Raw genomic sequence first — 17,789 nt, 5'->3', positions numbered from 1 at the left:
TCGCTAATTCTTCTATGTGAATGCAAAATACACGACAGATCCCGTGGGCCTAGAGGATGGTTGTGTTCATCGATGAAATCCTTCACAAACCACTGACATGTTTCCTCCTGTCTTGCAATCACTAATTTAGCTTTACACCCTACACGGGTTATACTCCGTGGCCTCCTCTTTCTATCTTCCATCTTCCTCTTTATGTGCTTCTCTTCACGAACCCCTTCACGACTACACACAAATTTTCTTAAAATTATATGGCAGTTGGATCCATCCCACTCGACATAGCTTCTCCGGACACTAAAACCTTTCTCAAGACCATATTTGTTATAGAATGTATAACCTTCATCCTCACATTTAAACATCTTGTTGGCAATATGATAGTACTCCATCATTGACTCATGACTTACATCCGCCATGTCTTCCTGCATCACAGTTCAGACGAATAAAAATCTGAAAGGACAAACATAAATGCATGCAAAACCCAGTACGAAATCTTGCGTGGAATTTTAAACTTTGCTCCTTGTACATGTTATGGCAAGCGATCATAAACGTCCATAAACTGGGTCCCCCATAAACTAGTGAAGTGACCATCGATGATGAAAAATTCTAAATTGAATTCCATGCACTAGGGAAACCTAAACCGATGATGACTAAACAAATCTAAGTAGGAAGTGCAGGCTACGAAACAAAGTAAGTTTATGGCGATATCTCCCGCAGGCATTGATATCTCCTGCTGCATCAAGAAAAACAAGCCTACTTTCAGAACAAGCATTGATATCTCCCGGCGGCCTAACCGAGGGGCCAACCGCAGATTATAGATCCATCTACGAGGAAGTTGGAGTTCCTGCCAAGAGTCACTTCCAACGGGCCAATCAAACAGGGAGGAGTTGAGATTCGGGCGATTCGTACCTTAGGATGCAAACCCGAAAGCGATGTGATCGGCGGGGCGAGTTCCTATAGCGCCGCCGTCGTCGCCGCCGACACTGCCGCCGCAGATGTCGCGCCTTAATCTTCTTGCTGCCGCCGGGCACGTTGTTTATAGTGAAGGGGACGAGGTGGAGGACGAGGACGAAGCCGACGACGGTGTTGGTTCCTCTCGCCGGGCTCGTCGGACAGAAGGAGGAGGACGAGAACGAGGACTGGATCTAGACGTCGTGGACGTGATCGGTTCAAAACATAATATTTTACCCTGGACCATTATGCCCTTCTCTGATTAAACTAATTAGGTTAATTCATTTTTAATCCCCCACCAGATCGGACGGCTAATAAAAATCGAAGGGGTAAATACTCAAAAGTACTTCCGGTACTGCCACAATCACCATAAAGGAGCTCCAAGGATGAATCCACTATTCGCCTCCACCTGCGCCTCATGAGAAGGAAGATCCGTATCTTTGTCAAAATGCTTACCGGCAAAACCACTGTCCTTGTTGTTGAAAACTTGGATACCGTCCGTTGTGTCAAGGGCAAGATTCGTGATGTATGGGGTGTTCCCGTGGGACTCCAGAGAATACTCTATCACGGAAAACTCTCCGCACCATGGATGACTATGCCATCAAGGATGATGACACGTTTCAACTCGTGCTCCGCCTCCTATGTGGGCATGTGGCATTCGATGCCCCACCATGAGTACCTAACACAAGACTGCTAATTAACCTAGTTTTCTTGATATTCTTCATTTGTTCTCGAAACCTGTTCCATATATATGGCATTTCTTTTTTTTTTTTGCGGGTCATATATCATATATGGCATTTCTTGAGTACCGTAGTTTTCTTTGTTCCTTTGATTTGAGGACGTCTAGTCCTGTGGTGCAGACCGGTGATTACCAAAGCATAAGAGTGCGTTCCAAAGTATTTACCATCACTTCTGCTTCGGTACACCCCCTATAAACACAAGGACGGCTCAGATTGTGTGGCTTTTGTCCCCGTGGGTCAGAACCGAGATATCAAGAAAGTTTTCAAGGACTTACTCTATGGCCTTGACAATGAAAAGTTCAGTGACATTCATAATACAACACGGGATGAAAATCTACTCATCAAGCAAATCAGTGATTACCTTGTGGATAAGAGGTATGCATCACGTAGGGCTTGTGTCCTTTTGTATATATTTTGGTAATGTGTGAAGTAGTGAGATGTATACTGAATTTCATATCTTCATTCCTTGTTTGTTATACTTTTATATCTGTAGTAGTTTTGTTCTTTTTTAGCAAATTCTACTTCTTTCTTTTTGCGCACACGCCTTATTTTTGTTATTCATGTATACTTTTAAGCAATTTCTGTTGCATTTTTTTAATATTTTTGCATGCATATCCTTGGTGGTTATATAAGCCTTTGGTTTGCTTTAGTACCTTACAGTTTATCCTTGTTACAAACTTCAGTTGCATATAGATGACTTGCCAATTAATGATATCAAAATATTTGGCATAGGTACCTCATCGTAATCGATGATATATGGGAAGAAGAAATATGGAGATGTATAAATTGTGCTTTGTATAAAAACAAACTCCATAGTCGGGTACTCACAACAACCCGAAATGTGAGTGTGTCTGAAGCATGTCTCTCTTCCAGTGATGACATAATTCACAAAATGAAACATCTTTCTGATGAAGACTCGCAGATACTCTTTCACTAGTAGAAAAGGGGGCTTTTGTCCCGGTTGGTAAGGGCCTTTAGTCCCGGTTTTTGAACCGGGACTAAAGGGTCGTTACTAATGCCTCCCCCCTTTAGTCCCGGTTCGTGTTACACGAACCGGGACTAAAGGCCGTCCACGTGGACGGAGCCTGGAGCTCCACCTGACTAAAGGAAATTTTATGATGTTTTTTTTTTGAAAAAAAATTTTGCGAATTTTTTTTAAATTTTTTTTATTTTCAAATTTCTGAATTATTTTAACCTCTAATCTCTAATCACCACCCCTCATCACTGCTCAATTTATCCTCTAATCTCTAATCACCCCTCATCATTCCAAATCATCTAACTTCCCGGACAGTCACCCATCCTCTCACTACTCCATCCTGAGCACGCTTAACTTCCGGGTTCTATTCTCCCTCGTTTCCAAGTCTGCACTTGTTGTTTTCCTGACAATAGTAAGATGTCAATTCTATTAACCCTCAGGAATTTAGTTTGAGCATGAAGTGACACATTTCACTGTTTGAGTTTGAAACTATTGTTTTAAAAAAACAATAATTATTTAGTAACACTAATATTTCTGGAATAATTAGTTTGACCATTGTTTGACCACAGTTTGACCACAGTTTGACCAGATTTGACCAAAATTCAAAAAAACTGAAATAATTATTTTAGTAACACTAATATTCTAGAATAATTAGTTTGACCATTGTTTGACCATAGTTTGACCACAATATGAATTTTTTTGAATTTTTTTGCCTCTCTAGATCTTAAAAGCCCCGTATCTTTTTTTCTGTTAGGTTTTTGAGGATTTTGAAAATGTTTAACAAGGTTATCCAGTTAAATTCGGATGTAACTTTTCGAGTAGATGATTTTTCATATAAAAAACTTTTTCATCCGAGTTCGTATGCAAAAGTTATGCCCATTTTAAGAAATTCCAGAGAGATTTTGCAAATAAAGTCGAAATTCATATTTGTTAATTTTCCCAACAACTAGACCACATATCACATGGGGAAACTTATTTTATTTTATTTTTTTGACATTTCCATCATTTTCTTTTGTTTTTTATAAAACTGAAAAGGCGGTCGGGGGGTAGAGTTTGATGGGCCCTTTAGTACCGGTTCGTGCCATGAACCGGTACTAATGCCTCAAAGCCCATTAGTACCGGTTGGTGGCACCAACTGGGACTAAAGGACCTTTAGTCCCGGTTGGTGCCACCAACCGGTACTAATGGGCATCGCATCCTTTAGTCCCGGTTCGTGGCACCAACCGGGACTAAAGGGCCCAGGTGAACCGGGACTAATGCCTTAGCCGCACGAACCGGGACCAATGCTCACATTAGTCCCGGTTCGTGACTGAACCGGGACTAATGTGAATATTGCCCTGTGACGAAAGCCCTGTTTTGTACTAGTGTTTCATAGAAGAATATTTGAAAGCGAGGAGAAATGTCCAGAAGATTTGCAAGTAGTATCAAGAGAGATATTGAAGAAATGTCGGGGTGTACCATTAGCCATCATTATAATAGCTAGCCTTCTAGTCAGTAACCAAAGGATAAAGCAGAAAGAAGAATGGATGCATGTGCATAGTTCGATGGGCCGTGGAGTTACAGAAGGTGGTATTGTGAAGGACATGAAGAGGATATTATCACTCAGCTATTATGATTTGCCTGCGCATCTAAAGACTTGTTTGTTATACCTAAGCATCTTTCCTGAAGACCTTGAGATTAAGAGAGATTGGCTGATATGGAGGTGGCTTGCCGAAGGTTTTATCCAGCGTGACAAAAAAGAAAGCGAACTCATGAATAGAAGCTTGCTCCAGCCAGCGTATATCAATAAGGAAGGGACAGTAGTAACTTTCCGTATACATGATATGGTTCTTGATCTTATATGCTCATTGTCAAGTGAAGAGAATTTTATCTCCATATTGTATAATGATGAGTGGCATGCACCTAATCTGCAAAGGAAATTCCGCAGGTTATCACTTCATAATATCAAGGCAAAGGTTCAGAACCATCAGTTTGAGAGCACTAGCCTGTCAAAAGTGAGGACCTTTGCTGTTTTCTCTCCCGTTACCTGTGATTGGTTGCCATCTCTCTCAAGCTTCCAATTTTTACGTGTGCTGGACCTTGGAAATTGTGGCGGGCATGAAAGTAGCTCTGGTATCAGCCTCAAGTATCTAGGGAATTTAATTCACCTAAGATACCTAAGGCTATATAATGCAGATGTTCGTGAACTCCCGGTGGACATAAACAAGTTGCAGCTTTTGTAGACCCTGGATATACAACGTACTAGAATAGAAGAATTACCTGCAAGTGTTGTTCAGCTAAGAAATTTGTTATGCCTATGTTTCGACTTGTCCGAGCGAGTGTTCTTCAGTTTAGGGAGCCTGACTTCCCTCGAAGTGCTGAAAACTGTTAGGTTACCCTCATATCCTCACCTTTTTAAAGAGCTGGGCCATCTGACAGAGCTTAGGACGCTCTATATTATCTGTGATGGGATGGACAAGGATCTGAGCAACATATTAGCCGAGTCTCTAGGCAACCTGCAGAAACTGCAAAATCTGAATATTGGTAATGGTGGCAGCGTGATAGATCGCATGCGTGAAATTTGGGTGCCTCCTCCACACCTCCGTAGTTTTGAGTCATGGCACGGGTTGTTCTTGAGACTTCCAAAGTGGGTCAATTCAAGGTCGCTTCCTCACCTCTCCACCCTGAGAATAGAGGTGGAAGAACTGCAAGCGGATGACTTTCAGATCATTGGGATGCTGCCTGCTCTTCGGTGTCTGGAGCTGGGTGCGCACCGCCTGATGGAAACGTTGGTTGTGAGCGCCGACGCATTCCCATATGCGACAAGCTGCAAGTTCGAAAGGTTTCTGTCGCCACCGAGCCTTTTTCCACCTGGAGCTATGTCAAGGGTTGAGCACCTTCAGTTCGAGGTCTCTGCGCCGTCGATCGCAAATGGTGAGCTTGACTGTGGCCTGGGCCATCTCCCTTCTCTCGAGTATGTCAAGGTTATTCTGCGGATTGGGAAGTCCAGTGTTGAAGACAAAGAGACAGCCAAGGCTTGGCTGAGGCGCGCAGCAGAAGCCCATCCAAACTGTCCCACCATTGAATTCGAGTTATTAATAGCGAGAGGTGATCAGCGCCTCTGAATGTCATCCGCTTAAGGTTCGGTCTACTCATCTGAGCAACAATGGATTATCTTTTCCTGAATATATGCTCGTTACCATGTTTGTCTGACTTTCCCTCTTACTTTCCCAATTTCAGGCCTTCAGTGATTTCATCAGTTGCAGTGGATGCTGCTGTTCTAGCATTTCAATAGGCAACTGGAGGTAGCAGCATCTCCTTTGATTCGTGTCCAAGTTACCAGGGCTCATTCTCTCCAACGTATGTTGGGATTCTGTCTTTTTCTAGACGGAGGCTTCCCTGTGTTGTTCATGATGAACTATTTATTTTGCCTGCATATATGCTTTCAGCAATGCAGTACTCATGTCCTTTATTCAGTCAAGACTCAGTACAAGTTAATGTTGCATTCAGTTGGCACTATTTGTAACAGTACCTCCTCTACGTTTTAGTTTCTTTATTATTTCCTTGTTCACATAGAACATTGTTTTGTTTCTATTGGCCTGTTAATGAAGAGTTGATTGAACTCGGCCTGTTGGCTTGTTTTGCTTTGCTTGGCACTAGCTTATTCAGTCAAGACTCATAAAATAAAAGAATAGTTGATTAAACTCCTGTCGAAGGTCCAGATTTACTTCGAGCTCGTGCTTGTTCCTGGGTGTTTACATGTGCATGTGTTACGCCACAGAGCATAGATTTGTGTCAACTGTTCATAGCGATGGTGCATGCATACCACCACTATTGATCTTCATGCCTCAAGGTTACTACACAAGTGCAAAACCGATGACTAAAATGTAAGAAATTTTGTAGCATTCTGTATGCAAAAGCCCACAACAGCCGACCACCGCTCACCCGCTCCTGTTTCGCATAACATCAACAGTTGCAATTGCTCCCTCTGTTTCGGTTGGTTTGGAACATATTTTCTAGATTATCAATTGGAGTGATGAAATCAATTCAATGGTATGGTTCGTGTGACATATAATAGATATTGGGAGGGTAGTACTAATTAATCAGGAGCTCAAGAATTGGGCCATCAGGCAGTGCTCACAAGAGGAGAGTGCAACCCAATGCAGAGGAATTCGAGAGCAACATATATGGCTATGCTGCTTTCGCAACCAACTGGTACGAAGTATGTTAGTTCCGATCGGAGTTGGAGCCGCTTGTCGCACAACCCGGGGGGAGTTGGAGCCGCTTGTCGCACAACCCGGGGGGAGGATTTGGCATTGTTTGTTGCAGAGCAGCCCAAGGCCGCCAGGGAACCAGTTTTACTTGAGTTGAGGAGAGACGTGAGAAGTAATTCTGAATCTATGCTATCACGTCACTGGTGTTCCTTTGGAGTTGGTTCAGTTTTAGGTTGCCACTTATCATAAGCAGTTACTAGTGTAGCTTCTCAACATACTTAACCAAGTTTGGATTTGTCATCCATTTGGAAGAGATTTGCTAGGAGTAGCAGCCAAGGAGTGCTCTTGTTTGGTGCTCGGAATTCAGTGGATGGTGTGGTGTGGAGCTCTCTACAGGCAACGGCCACAAGCATTTTCCCTTACCAGGGATGTCGCAGCTGTAGCGGCCTTCAATTAAGCGAGTTTTGAGGAGAGGGGAATGTTAGAAATACCGAGGAATATCACTTGGGATGCTGGCATTCGCCTCGGTTAGTGCTCCATCAGTAAACTTTTGAGCAACTTGTGCTTGCCAGCTTTTCCTAAGCACACAAAGGTTTTGCCAATATTCAAAGATACAGTAAGCCATAAGTTGTTTGCTGAAGTTTAACTGCTTGTCAGCCTGTTGCTTCCATGCCTGTATATGTTCTTCATCTCTCACGAAGAAATGTATTTGTGCTGCAGATCTACAGGAATCAGTGACACATTTTGTTGCAGACGGTTCGCAAATCAGGTACCGGCACAAACTGAAAATGGAAAAAGAGAATGGGATGATATTATTCATTCAGATGATTGCCTCGATTTATGTTGGAAGCAAGGATACCACTATTGATCTTCATGCTACAGTAATATTTTAGAGAAGCCCTGCTGGAAATGTACCGCTCAAATATCTCAAGGTTATACTTGTAGACTAGTGCAAAGCTTATGAATTCCTTCGGTTCCAAATTTCCATTCCAAATTAATCGATCTTCTTGGTTTATCCTAGGTCAAACTTCTTTAAGTGGCTCAAAATTTCCGTCAGGATCCAGTTTTTGTGTGGCTGCTGTCTCTGACCGAAGGAGAAGGGGAATACCAAAACAACTTGAATGTTGCTAGTGTACTGAAACTGAATGCGCGCATCATCTTTATCTTTGAGTGCAGACTACGTAGCTGGAGTAATACTTTGTGGGACGATGTGCATTGAAAAACAGAACACCGATGTTAAGGCAGGGTATGGTCTGTATGTTGCTTAAAATGTTGACAACCTGAAGTAAGCAGCATATATACATTCATGTATGTGAATAACTGAATATGTTAGAAACCTGAAAAACATTGAAGCTTGATCATATTGAGGTTCTGCCTTTCGTGCTGATCTAACAAGAATGAACTTATGGTTTTACTGAGATTTGATGAATTCTGAAGCAATGCGATCATTCGTGTTGGTCAGGTTGCTCCATTGACCATTCCACACTGAACTTGAAGCACTGTGTGAGAAAGGACGAAGGAGCAGCACTCCAGTAGCTCACAAGCAAGGGAGTGAATACAATCTGAATTCTGAGCTAGCTGACCGCTGTGATCAGTGCAATGGCCCGGACAGAAGGGAGGACCACAGGTTTTATATATTTATAACAAGAAAAATAGTTAAGTAAGTCATATATTTAAATAAAAGAGGGAAAATCCTTTTTTTGGAAAGAAATATGCATGAGGAAAACTCTATAAAAAATCAGGACAATTATAAAACAAAAAAACATGACAATTCGGATACTAAATAGAATATTCTAGAAAGGGCTACAAACCAAAAATGACATAAATATTGTACAAATCTTTACCTAATCTCTACCTAATAATAATAAAGGGGCTATTGCTTCTGGCGGTATGTCACGGAAATTGCCCCCAGAGTTGCCTATAAATTACCCACTCTGCCACCCGTAAGTGAAGAAAAATGATTCGATTTTATTTCAAGATCACCACGGAGTACGGTTCTTATACCGTGATATCTTCATATTTCACAAGCACGAAAGCGCCCCAATGATTAAGCACTCAACCTTCCACGCTCGAGACCTGGTTTGATCCCTAGGTCTACCCACCTTTTTTCTCGCCTTTTCTCACCTCGCTGCACGAGCTCATGGGCTGGCCCATGCGCGCTGTGTGACGCCCTTTTTTCCATTTTGTAGTTTGCTTTTTCTATTCTCATTTGTTTTTTATTTTTCCTTCTTTAAATTATTTCAAGATTTTGAAAAATTCCAAATTTTTAAAAGTTGCAAGTTTTTAAAAAAAGGTCATAATATGTTCGTCAATTAAAAAAATACTCGGGGAACTGTAAAATGTTTGTCATTTTAAAAAGCTGTCCACATATTATAAAAAATCATTATTTCCAAAAAAATCTCGCGAAAAATTAAATTTTCATGATTTTCTAAAATGGTCGTGCATTCCAATCATATCCAGGAATTTGAAAAAAATGTCCATGAAATTTGAAAAATACAATCTTGAATGATTTGGAAAAAATGGTCGGGAATACAATAATGTTCATGATTTTGAAAAAAATGATCGCATATTCAAAACATATTCGTGAATCTGAAAAACTGTCCATGAAATTTTAGAAGATGTTCACAAAAAATTCAAAAACATATCACGAATTTCAAAATTTGTTCCCCTATTTTTTTAAAAGCTCATGAATTCAAAAAATGTTTGTTGAGTCAAAAACTGTTCATGAATTTGAAAACTGCTCATGCATTTCAAAAAATGTCTTCCCAACCTAACAAATGTTCGTAGTAGGCATTCATGAAGTCTTTTATGTCTAGGATTTGATTACTTTTTGGGAAGTCTTTATATGTCTAGGTGTTGGTAGTAGTTTGTGCTTGATGAATTTGCTTTTAGAGTTTTAAGCATTCCCTTGCGCAGCATGATGACAAGTGCTCCATGCAGTGGGAAGCTCATAGCCTTAGGATTTATCACGTCGAATGCATTGTCATCATGTGGACATCGGGGCCGTTATCAGCGACTGTGAGGGTGGGAAGAAAGATAAATGGCAAAACGGTGGACCACCATGCTAAATAGAGGATGCTCATATGTTAGGGTATTGAGACATACTTATTTGGCTAGGGCGTAATATTTTTGTCTCTCGTTACAACGCACGGGCATGTTTCTATAATAAATTGGCTAACTCTTCTGGTCGTACGTCAGTGTCATTTTTGCAAAAAAAATTCCTCTGTTTCTGAGAATTCAACCCGCGGTCCTATTTTAAGTGAGAATGAATCATTTTTCGCATTTTACACAAACCCCCTAATGTTTATCCTAATTAGCCCGACATCCATACTTGAATCACAACGAATCATTATTTCGCAGTTTTACATACCCTATGCGTTAATCACCCCGAAGTGTATTAAGAATAAATATTTCTTTTTAAAATAACCATATATTTTAAACTGTAACTTCAATTTTAACATGTTATATACGAAGATTGATTAAAAATTGTGGAGAATATGAATATGATGTTATTTTACATGTCAATCATCTTTAAATTCGGTTTAGGGATAGATTTCAATGCTTTAAAAAATATTCATATCTTTTAAATTGTAATTCCAAGTTTAGCATGTTATATATGAAAAATGATTAGAAAAATATGTATAATATTAATATGACGTATTTTTACCAGCTAACCATTTTAAAATATTATTTAGCTACATATTCAAATTCTTTAAAAATATATTTATATCTTTTAAATCCTAACTTTAATTTTAACATGTTATATTTTTATTTTTTATTTTTAGAAAATGAGGATTACCCATGGCCTTTGCATCTGGGCATTATTAATTATTCATAAAGACCTTACAAAGGAGTACATCAGCTAATCTGAAGCCATCATCTTAGCAGCAACTGTCGCTACTCCTATCCACTTGATTAAGGGGTGCCGATAGTCCGAGTCTAATACCAAATAGATATCACACCAAAGCGTAACATCTAAAGCCGGAGGCCTCAACCAAGCCATATACTGGGTATGGGGTACAAACCGGTCCGACGTACTCTCATGTGTCGTCGCCGCCGTCTTCTCCACCAACCATCTTCAGAGCAGAAACTAACGCACTGACCTTGTCAGGCCTCTTTGCCATTGACGCCACCACGACGCCAGACAGCATCCTCCTCCTGCACGAGTTCATCTTCGTGCATCGGATGCCGAGTCTCCACTGTGCCATGCTGCCGAAATCCGCCGCCATCAATGTGTAAGATGAAGCACCGCTCCATCAAAGAAGCCGTCCACTGGTCCCTCAAACCCGTGTACACCTCAATTGATTAGAAAAATGTGTACAATCTAAATATGATGTTTGTTTCACATGTGGGGTTTTTTCTCCCGTTACAATGTATGGGCTCTTTTGCTAGTATTAGGGAAACATGATCAAGTTTGGAATATATTGTTGTACTGTGTCCAAGTTTTCTACATACTTAATTCTGAAGTTCCCTAGCTTTTTTGTCGACAATGTTGGTCTTGTACAACTCGGTTTCCTACTTATGTCCCAGTTTTGATTTGTTTACTTGATAAGAGCATCTACAATCGGGCACCTCAAACCCGCCCCATATGCTCGGGCGGGCCGCCCGGTCACGTTTTTTAACCCAGATGGCCCCCTCGAACAGCCCTCAAACGATCGGACTGACCAGCACCCCTCATATCCAACCCAAATATGGGACGGATATGGGGGCGCCCGGGCACGCCCGCCACGTCGGATCCGAGAGCCCGGCCCCACCTCAAATTGCATCAAGTTCACCCCCCAGAGCTATCGGATCCATTTGATCTCTCATCTCTTCTTCCTCCTCCGCATTGTCCGGCTCGCAGCTCCGTCGCCACGGCACTCCACAGCCGTCCCTAGCCTCTGCGCCGGCAGCTCCGGCAGAGCAGTCCTCTCTCCCGTCTTCGCCGCGGGAGACGTCGTCTCTAGCCCGGATGCCACCGCAGTACGTCCGGCAACTCTCTGGCTCTGCCTGGCGCTTGATGTGTTTGACACATTGTCTTTTTTTTGTAATTTTGTTAGGGAAAAGGATGGATTCTGATGCTTCCTCGGATGAGGAGTATGGACCCACAGAGCTTGACCAAATGATTGAAGATGAGTTCTTCGATTCCTCAGATTCGGATGAAGAAGTGGACATGATTATGTTCATGAGCATGCAAGAGGAAATGGACCACCAAGTGAAGCATATTCTCAACTTCAAGTACTTGGAGAACAAGTAGAAATCCCGGAAGATCAAGATGTGGCTCAGCTGATGAACTTTCTGCAAATGCATCAGAATCTTCGAGATCAGCAGGTGCACACGCAACTACTCAATGATCTTGTGAAACACATGTGGATGGCAAGCAAGAAGCCAATGCTTGAGTTTGTCACTTAAAATAAATTTTATGTAAACACTATCTATGCTTCGTACCAACATTTCATATTTACGTGCGACATTGGCTTGTATGATTCACGTGCATGTATTTACATGAATTTAAGAGTTCGGATTTAAGATACGTGAATGCCGGAATCAAAATACGAGGGCCACACACGTCGGTTGAAATAGTGATCGCAACTGTTCCAATTGAAGGCTGCTGTCTGCACAGTGCCCAATAATGTACCGATGTGCTGAGTGAATGAGATGAGCACAGCCACAGATCACTCCAGATCCACAACACCACTCCTACTCGGTGCTTCTTTCGTTCGTCTCTGGCTCTCTGCGGCGACTTTTAGCGGTGGTCTCCTCCCAATCGGCGACGGCGACGGCGCCAAAGGTACTCTTCCTCCTCTGCTGTTCAATACATTCAGTTGAGCTCTCGATCTAGTTAGTGCACAGCTCTCTTCTTTTCCTGTTCTGATTTGGATCCGTGATGTGTAGAGTTGGATCTATTGAACACTCTCGCTCAGCAGAGGGATTTGCTAACTGGAGGTGCAGAGTTGCTGTGTAGTGTTGAAGGTGCTCTTCTTCAACTTGTGCCACCTGTGTTTGTTTCCATTACAGCCATATGTGTAGATCCAGAGCAAGGAGAGGGTCAACTCTTGGTCCATCTGTTCTCCCCTCCTTAATCTTTTGTTGCTATTTTCATTTAAATTTTTTATAGTGAAAAGGTTAAAATATCAAAGTAAAACGGTTAAAATATGTAGATCAGGGAATTTTTGTAAAGAATAAGAACAAAAAATAAAGCAAAGGGAAAATGGTCAATGGTCAAAGCTTAGTACCTATCCATGTTCTGAGGGGTGCTGCATTTTTTCCTTTTCACTCTGTGACCAACCAAAATCAGATCATGCTTTTCCAAAATCAGATCTCTTGTTGTTTCACTCTTTAGTTTCATTCCATCACGTGTTGTTATTCAATTTATTGGAAAGGTAATGCAATGCATATACATGAGCTCTTACTTTCACAAACCAAAATATCCAGCTTTTGCTCATCCAGTGGTTCTGTGAAAACAGTTAGCTCCTCTGTACAACTTTCTTCCTTTTTAGTCATTTTGATGATTCTGATGTGGATTTATGACGTGCAGAACTGGATCTATTCTCCACTAGTTCATCTTGGGTAGCTGTTGCAAAGGATTCTGCAAATTGGATTTGAAGGAGCTGATATTCAGGGTACACTTCTACTTCTGCTTTGGATAGCCAAAGCGGCAATGCATATGTGCACAGTTTGCTGTTACTCGCACCAACCACCAAGTTCAGGTTTTGCCCATTATGTCTTCTGAAAACCTTTATGTTTGCATTACAGAAGTTCAACCCAAGGACAGTGGTATAGTGGTGCGTAGATCGGGAGCAAAGACAAATAAAGGATTGTGATATGGAGGCTGCTGCTCGGGCATTGACCCCTGTCCTCCGTAAGCTCGGTGAGCTGCTCGCCAGAGAATACAACCTGGAGAACCGAGTAAAGAAAGGTGTACAGTCACTCCTTATAGAGTTGGAGATGATGCACGCCGTACTTCGTGAGGTTGGCAAGGTGCCGCCGTATCAGCTCCAGGAGCCGGTCCGGATTTGGGCTGGCAAGGTGAGAGACCTGTCTTGTGACATGGAAGACGCTGTTGACGACTTCCTGGTGCGTGTTGGTGAGGGTTCAGGCAGTAAGCCAACGGACATGAGGACTCGAGTCAAGAAGTTCCTCAAGAAGACCACCAAACTGTTTGTTAAGGGCAAAGCACTTCATCAAATATGTGATGCCATTGAAGAAGCTCAGGATCTTGCCAAGGAGTTGGTGGACCTACGTAAAAGGTATGAGCTTGACATGTGTAGCACTACCAGCGGTGCTACCATTGACCCTCGTGTGTTAGCTCTACACAAAAATGTAGAGGAGCTTGTTGGGGTTGACCGCACAAGGGATGAGCTTATCAAAACACTGATTTGTGAGGACGGGAGTCCCAAGGAGCAATTGAAGACGATCTCTATTGTTGGTGTTGGTGGGCTAGGCAAGACAACGCTCACCAAAGCAGTCTATGAGAAGATCAAAACCCAATTTGATTGTGTGGCTTTTGTCCCCGTGGGTCAGAACCCAGATATCAAGAAAGTTTTCAAGGACTTACTCTATGGCCTTGACACTGAAAAGTTCAGTGACATTCATAATACAACACGGGATGAAAATCTACTCATCAAGCAAATCAGTGATTACCTTGTGGATAAGAGGTATGCATCACGTAGTGCTTGTGTCCTTTTGTATATATTTCGGAAATGTGTGAAGTAGTGAGATGTATACTGAGTTTCATATCTTCATTCCTTATTTGTTATACTTTTATACTATGTTTTAAAGGCGACGCCTTGCTTTAAGGCGCTGGGGGCGCGCTTCGACGCCTAGGCGACGCCTAGGCGCCTAAAGCGGGCATATTTGCAAAGCGCTGGGGGGCGCCTCGACGCCTAGGCGTCGCCTTAGAGACGCCTTTAAAACATAGCTTTTATATCTGTAGTAGTTTTGTTCTTTTTTACCAAATTCTACTTCTTTCTTTTTTGCGCACACGCCTTATTTTTGTTATTCATGTATACTTTTAAGCAATTTCTGTTGCATTTCTTAATATTTTTACATGCATATCCTTAGTGGTTATATAAGCCTATGGTTTGCTTTAGTACCTTACAGTTTATCCTTGTTACAAACTTTAGTTGTATATAGATGACTTGCCAACTAATGATATCAAAATATTTGACATAGGTACCTCATCGTAATCGATGATATATGGGAAGAACAAATATGGAGATGTATAAATTGTGCTTTGTATAAAAACAAACTTCATAGTCGGGTAATCACAACAACCCGCAATATGAGTGTGTCTGAAGCATGTCTCTCTTCCAGTGATGACATGATTCACAAAATGAAACCTCTTTCCGATGAAGAGTCGCAGATACTCTTGCATAGAAGAATATTTCAAAGCGAGGAGAAATGTCCAGAAGATTTGCGAGCAGTATCAAGAGAGATACTGAAGAAATGTGGTGGAGTACCATTAGCCATCATTACAATAGCTAGCCTTGTAACCAAAGGATAAAGCAGAAAGAAGAATGGATGCATGTGCACAGTTCGATGGGCCGTGGAGTTACAGAAGGTGGTATTGTGAAGGACATGAAGAGGATATTATCACTCAGCTATTATGATTTGCCTTCGCATCTGAAGGCTTGTTTGTTATACCTAAGCATCTTTCCTGAAGACTTTGAGATTAACAGAGATTTGCTGATATGGAGGTGGCTTGCTGAAGGGTTTATCCAATGTGACAAAGATGAAACCAGGCTGTTTGAGATCGGAAAGAGCTACTTCAACGAGCTTATGAACAGGAGCTTGATCCAGCCAGCGGAAACCAATTATGAAGGAACAGTAGTAACTTGCCGTATACATGATATGGTGCTTGACCTTATATGCTCGCTGTCAAGTGAGGAGAATTTTATCTCCATATTGGATAATGCGGAGTGGAATGCACCTAATCGGCAAAGAAATTTCGCAGGTTATCACTTCATAATATCAAGGCAAAGGTTCAGAACCATCAGATTGAAAGCACTAGCCTGTCAAAAGTGAGGACCTTTGCTGTTTTTTCTCCTGTTACCTGTGATTGGTTGCCATCTCTCTCAAGCTTTCAATTTTTGCGTGTGCTGGATCTTGGAAATTGTGGCAGCCATGAAAGTAGCTCTGGCATCAGCCTCAAGTATGTAGGGAATTTAATTCACCTAAGGTACCTAGGGCTCAAGGATGCAGATGTTCGCGAACTCCCAATGGACATAGGCAAGTTGCAGCTTTTGCAGACACTGGATATAAGAGACACTAGTATAAAAGAATTACCTGCAAGTGTTGTTCAGCTCAGAAATTTGATATGCCTACGTGTCAATTATAGGGTGAGGCCGCCAAAAGGAATGGGGAGCTTGATGTCCCTTGAAGTGCTGGAACAAGTAGGCTTACCCTCATCTCCTCACATTGCGGAAGAGCTGATTCATCTGACAGAGGTTAGGACACTCAGTATTGACTGTGCTAACATGAACGAGGATTTGATTGATATATTAATCAAGTCTCTAGGCAACCTGCACAAATTGCAAAATTTGTCTATTATTTATGGTGGCGGATTGATAGATCGCATGCGTGAAAGCTGGGTGCCCCCTCCAAACCTCCGTAGTTTTTATTCATGGTGTCCCTCTTTTCCTGCGTGGTTCTCGAGACTTCCAAAGTGGGTTAATTCAAGTTCGCTTCCCCACCTCTCCACCATGAAAATAGATGTGGAAGAACTGCAAGGGGATGACATTCGGATCATTGGGATGCTGCCTGCTCTTCGGTTTCTGCGACTTGCTGCAAAACGCGTGATGGGAAGGTTGGTTGTGAGGGCCAATGCATTCCCATCTGCGAGAAGCTGCGTATTCAGAGGGTTTCTGACACCGCCGTGCCTTTTTCCACCTGGAGCTATGCCAAGGGTTCAACGCCTTGACTTCAAGGTCTCTGCGCGGTCGATCGCGAGTGGTCAGGTTGACTGCGGCATGGGCCACCTCCCTTCTCTCGAGCATGTCCGGGTTTCTCTGTGGTGTGAGAATTCCAGCGATGAAGAGATGGAGACAGCCAAGGCTTGGCTGAGGCGCGCAGCAGAAGCCCATCCAAAATGTCCCACCATTCAAATCCATGTCAGCCAAGGCTTGGAAGACCATGAATCCTCTTTCCCTGAATACGCTAGTTATCACATTGTTTAATCTATCCTTCTTACTTCCCCAATTTCAGGGCTTGAACAAAATCCTGGAGTCAGGTACTGTAATTCCATCAGTTGCTGTGAATGTTGTTCCAACATTCCGATAGGCAACAAACAATTCTCTGTGCCGTCGCCCGTCGCAGTCACCAACAATCACTGTACCACCGCAGCTCCCAATAAACGACGGCACAATCCCTCCAACGTATGTTCAGATTCTGGCCTTTGCTAGACGGAGGCCTCCGCATGATTGTTCATGACAAACTACTGTATTTGCTATTCTTTCTGCATATGCTTTCAGAAACTATTTGTCAAGACTCGTACAATAAATTGCTGCCTCTACGTTTATTTGATTGTTCACATACAGCATCGTTTTGTTTCTACTGGCTTATTAATTAAGAGTTGATTGAACTCATGCTGGCTTGTTTTGCTTTGCTTGGCACTTGCTTATTCAGTCAAGGCTCGTACAATGAAAGGCAGTTTGTTCAACTCCTGTTGTAGCTCCAGATTTGCTTCATCCTATTCGTTAAGCTTTCTCTTCTTGCTGCAACTCCTGCTTTCGAGCTCGTGAGAGATAGAGCCACAAACGCTCAGATGTTCATATTGTTCTTCATGCCTCAAGGTTACATACACAAGTGCAAAACTGATGGCTACATGAAACATAAGATAAATTATAAGTAGCATTTTGTATGCAAAAAGCCCACAAAAACAACCAACCACCGCTCACTCGCTCCTTTTTCGCATAACATCAACGGTCGCAATTATTGCCTCTCTTTCGGTTCCTG

The 17,789-nt window shown here is 42.2% G+C and overlaps 2 pseudogenes; both read left to right on the top strand.

The window, feature by feature from the left end:
- Positions 1–989: 989 nt before the first annotated feature.
- LOC123170802 (disease resistance protein RGA5-like) lies at positions 990–12,090 on the top strand (annotated as a pseudogene).
- Positions 12,091–12,438: 348 nt separating this feature from the next.
- Positions 12,439–17,373, top strand: LOC123163809 (disease resistance protein RGA5-like; annotated as a pseudogene).
- Positions 17,374–17,789: the final 416 nt, after the last annotated feature.

This window comes from Triticum aestivum, chromosome 7D (assembly GCF_018294505.1).
Source record: "Triticum aestivum cultivar Chinese Spring chromosome 7D, IWGSC CS RefSeq v2.1, whole genome shotgun sequence".
Taxonomy (NCBI): Eukaryota; Viridiplantae; Streptophyta; class Magnoliopsida; order Poales; family Poaceae; genus Triticum; species Triticum aestivum.
The sequence above is the reverse complement of the archived record's forward strand: the minus strand, read 5'-3'. Positions and strand labels throughout refer to the sequence as shown.